Below are 5,394 nucleotides of genomic sequence, written 5' to 3'. Positions count from 1 at the left end.
TTATCCTAGGTAAATAGAAGTATTTAGAAAGGATCCTGCATATGGGTTAAGGCAATCCCAAGCACAAATACAGGCTGGGTGGAGAATGGACTGAGAGCAGCCCGGAGGAGAAGGACTTGGGGGTGTTGGTTGACGAAAAGCTGAACATGAGCCAGCAGTGTGTACTTGCAGCCCAGAAAGCCAATCGTGTCTTGGGCTGCATCAGAAGAAGCATTAGCAGCAGGTCGAAGGAGGTGATTCTCCTCCTCTACTCTGCTCTCGTGAGACCCCACCTGGAGTACTGTGTTCAGATGTGGAGTCCTCAGCACAGGAAGGACATGGACCTGTTGGAGTGAGTCCAGAGGAGAGCCATGAAGATGATCAGATGGCTGGAGCACCTCCCCTGTGAGGACAGGCTGAAAGAGTTGGGGTTGTTCAGCCTGGAGAAGAAAAGGCTCTGGGGGGACCTTATAGTGGCCTTCCAGTACCTAAAGTGGGCCTACAGGAGAGATGGGGAGGGACTCTGTATCAGGGAGTGTAGCCATAGGATGAGGGGTTAACAGTTTTAAGCTGGAAGAGGGTAGATTTAGATTCAATATTAGGAAGACTTTTTTTTACCGTGAGGGTGGTGAGGCACTGGAAGAGGTTGCCCAGGGAAGCTGTGGATGCCCCACCCCTGGAGGTGTTCAAGGCCAGGCTGGATGAGGCTTTGAGCAACCTGGTCTAGTGGGAGATGTCCCTGCCCATGGCAGGGGGGTTGGAGCTAGATGACCTTTAAAGTCCCTTCCAACCCAAACCATTCTATGATTCTATGATTTACGTGTAGATGTGTTGCTTAGAGACATGGTTTAGTGAGTTAGGTGGTGTTGGGTTGGACTTGATGATCCTTGAGGTCTTTTCCAACCTTAATGATTCTGTGATTCTATGATTCTATGATTTTGTTTATTCAGCTACTTGAACAAGTTTCTTCACAAAGTTCATGCATTTATAGCTTTAATGGGTGTTATTGTGTAGCTGGATTCACATCACAACTACACTTTGGCTTAAAAATATACATTTGGATGCAAAATAGGCACTTGCTCTGGCCCCTTGCTCGCTAGGGAGCTCTGATGCTGTCCACCAGACTGATCATCCCTTAAAGCATTTGAACCACTTGTCAATTATTTTTTCATAACAGTAGTTCCATGGGATGTTTGCAGCACAACTGCTGGAAACTTTTACTGAGCAGATGGTAAGCGGTGTTGGTTTAGTTGGTTTGGCTTCAAATCTGATTCAGATCTGCCCTGTTTGATTTAATCACTAATGCAGAGACAGCTGTTTACCATAGTTGCCTTGATGCCAGTTACAGGTTTTATATGCTAAAGCGGTAATTGTAAGTCTTGGAAACAGCAAGGAGGGAAACAATAATTATACAGATGGAGAGGAAAGACTTTCCAGTTGAAATTCAGATTTATTTTCCCCCATCTAGCTTAGGAGCCTATCCATAAAGTGTACAACACATAAACTACTCTCCCTATAACTTTAAACATTAGCAATCCCTCAGACTGCCTGCTGCTTGCTTTCAGCTCACCTCATCTTTTGTCCAAATGCCACAGCATAACCTGAAGAGAGTTTTCTGGGGTAACTGCACTTTGCAAAAGACACCTTTTGTTTTATTTTGGTGGTGTCCCTGCTTAATCTTAACTGGGCTTTAGGGAACAAAACGCACAAATCTGAATCTCTGGTGTGTCTGTAAGATGTGTGGAAGACAAAGTTTGCTGTTTAATGAAAACAGAAAGGAGACTGATTAGCACATCTGCCCACTGATTCTTAAGTGACAGAGCACAATTTTCCCAAACTACCTGTTGTCAGCACAAATACCTAGGCAGGAAATTTCTCTAAGCCATGCCTTAGGTGGACCGTAAGTACTACAAACAGTGATTATGGAGCACCGGAAAGGAAACGCCAAGCCTTCCTGTACCTTTCCAGACACAGGATAGCATAATGGGTGGCTCCTGAAGTTTTCAGTCAGATACTTTTGCTCATCCTCACCTTCTTGGGTTGTCAGCAACCACACATACCATCACTTACGCAGAGTTTTGCCATATGCCTTTCCTACACTTTCACCCTCCTTTTCTTGGGAACCACATGGGCTGTTGACAAGGATTCTGTCTTTTCCAGCTTCCATCTCACTCCTGACAAGCACATTTTCCTAATTAAATAATGTTGGGCAGTGTACACAAGCAAACAATTACCCACACAATTTTGGTGCAAGCATGTTTAGAGCCACAGTGGAGAGGAAGCTGCATTTAACCATCACTACTAAAATGTGTGAAGTGTGGGATCAACAATTATTTTTGGTCAACAAACCATACGGTTTTATTGTGTGACTGGCTTTCCTGGGCTGAGGCTTGAGCCTAGCTCAAACTTTAATAAAAGGCATAGTTTTTGTGACAAAATGGAGGGCCATCTCCCTATTTCTGACTGTTCTTCCCCACTCTGAACCTTCCTCAGAGACAACGACTGCATCACCCATAATTTTCATACTTCACTGCGTTGAAGACACAGCCTCAAAGACACTCATAGCTGTCTTAGGGGACTAAGTATAATTAACGAGGAGGATGTGTGATGTCCCAAAGGCTCAGCAGCAAATAGCTTAAGGAAAATAAGTTTGGCCCTCCAGCTCTTGAGGTTATTCTGTATTCTGTTGCTTCTGATGCTTGTGTGTGTATCAGTCCCACCCGGCCTTACCACTTCACCCAGCAGCTGGTGACTGCAACCCACTTGACTAAACTTTTAGCTACAGTGGTGTTCCTGGAATTTTGATGAATAGATAATTCCTGTCGCAAAAAGCAAATCAAGGAGAAGTTTCCCCATAGCGATTTAAGAAGCAGTCCTGCATCTAAGTAAAGTCATACCCAGCGCTAATGGAACAGCATTCGAAACCAAAAGGGGAACCAAATGCCTCCAGCCATTTTATTATCTGAGGTACACAGGTGCAAATATGAAAGGTCTCTGATGTAGATCAATAGGCATCACAGGTATGTAAATGATCTCTGAGTTTGGCACACTATAGAACTTACTTGTTCTTAGATTTTAAAATATCCTAAAATGTGACTTTATAATATAGAAAAAACTGTTCTTAATTCCCTACAAAAACTCCATGTCCTTTTAAAATAAAGTTAATTAGAAGAGAAACCTTGTAAATACTTTAAAATTAATATTTAAGATCTGACGTTACATACTTCGAAAAATTATTGCTTCAAGTTTCACTACAGATCAGAAATACTATCAGAAATAAAATAAAATAAAATAAGAAAATAAAACAAACAAACAAAAAAGAACCCCAAAACTAAAGCACCAGACTGTCTTCTCATTTCTCCTAGACTGCACTGGAGCAATCCTACAGCTCTCAAGAGTGGTAGTTTGGTTTATCTAGGCGTGTGTCTTTACTTGCTTCTCCTCTTGCAGTAACTACATGACCTCAACAAAGAATGTCATCCAACAGCACATACTTTTACAAACAACTATCTAGACTTGTATATGGGCAACTCAACCAAATTTTACCACCTGTAATAAGCTAAAGGCATGCTGTCTTTTGCCTGAGTATATGTGTTTTATTCTTTTGCCTTTACTTAGGAATCTTCCCAGCTCAGGCCACAAGCGGGTTTCTGGAACAACCTCACTACTGCTCTAAAATTACATGAAACAGATCCTCAGTGCATTGGCAATGGGTCCCCAAAACAAGGACTCTTCCTTTAAAAAATGCATTGAAATACATATCTCTCAGTCTACATGGCACCATCCCCCCACCCTAACCCACAAGGAAAAAACACCGCAACACCCTAGATGCTGCAGAAAGGCTTCTGTGACACTACCATAACCTACCTAAAAGTTGTTTATGCACACAAGCACAGTCACACACACAGAGGTTTTACACATCTCTTGGCCTTTTCTCTTTCCAGCTGCAAGTTAATGAGTGTGAGAACAATGTCAATATGTGCCACTTTAAGAACAACCTTTTATGTAACCCAGATTAAAATTTAACTAGCCTGTTTCACTATTCAGTATGTGCAGCCTTTTCAATGGGTTCTGATAAAGATCAGTTTTGCTGAAACTTGTTTTCAAAGCATTTACAAAAACAGCTTCCCTTGCCACTGGCACTTGGAGCAAAACAAATGACAGAACAAACTCTGGAAAATCTGCTGCATTTGAGAATGAAGTATAGTAGCAGTCTGGACATGCTTAGTATAGTTTTATACATGCAATAAATAAAAAAGGCCAAAAAGGGGCTGGAAGGATTTGTGGCACAATGTCAGTCGCTCATCTTGCTTTAGCTGCACTACAATGCTAGTTCACTTTCCAGTCCTGTAGCTAACTGCTTCACTGGCCTGCCAACTGTAAATAGCTGTTGACTAGCAAAGGATGCCTGAAGCAGGCTGGAAGTGTGATTGACAAACCTTACTCAGGTCTATGTTCAGTAATTGACACTTATCACCAAGAAAGTTGAGCCCTCAAAGCCACAGCTGAGGGACTGGCATGGGAGGGGAAAAGGAGGGATGCTAAATCTTCATCTAAATTGTGGAGAAACATATGATCAACCTTCAGTGCTGTTAAATCTCTTGTTTAAATGTGCGCCTCTCACACATTGACGGGAAAAGGTGAATTTTTATAGAAAACTGGTAGGTAATGATATCCTGAATGTACTGCAAGTGTTAGCAAGCCTCAAAGATAGTCCATGCATCTCTTGATAACAGGCTGTCATTTCTGCAAGAAACAGCTTCCTGGCTGAAAGAGTTCACATGTGCATCAGCCCCATCTGCTGCTAGTTCCTGCGAGCTTCTATCAACGACAGCCAGGACTGTGGGTTCTTGGAAGTCCTTGAATCTAAGGTGAAGCAAGCCTACAGCAAATAAGGCACAGTACAGTTGCCTATTTTGGTATCAGTCTTTCTAATATACTTTAGAAGCAAGCCGTAAGAGTCAGATGCCCTGATCTGATTATGAATCTGTCCTTCAAGACAAGCATTTAGGAGACATTACTCTAGCAGTTCAAGACCTTCAAACTTTAAATTTTAGATACTTGCCAAAAACTCTTGAGATACGTTATCGAAGTAGAATGCGGCATTTGGGTATTCAAACTCTGTTAATAAATAATAGAAGAATTTGTGACCACCTACACAGTACTCTGAAACTGAAGTCAGGAATGCAGTTTTCAGAGGACATCACCAAATTTCTTACTTTGCATGGCACCATGCATACCTAAGTATATTCCTCAGGACTGTCAGAAAAACTCTTCATGCATGTGCAGATCAAAAGTACTCGCATGCATTAAGTATACAGTTTCAAGAGGGTATACAGTTTCAAGAGGAGTGCAAAACCTATGAAAATGCACAGTACAAACAGCCAGTAACTCATGCCTTTCTCCTAACACCTT

Source organism: Pterocles gutturalis, unplaced genomic scaffold (assembly GCF_000699245.1).
Source record: "Pterocles gutturalis isolate BGI_N339 unplaced genomic scaffold, ASM69924v1 scaffold34388, whole genome shotgun sequence".
In the NCBI taxonomy this organism is placed as follows: Eukaryota; Metazoa; Chordata; class Aves; order Pterocliformes; family Pteroclidae; genus Pterocles; species Pterocles gutturalis.
Note: the sequence above shows the minus strand (reverse complement) of the source record.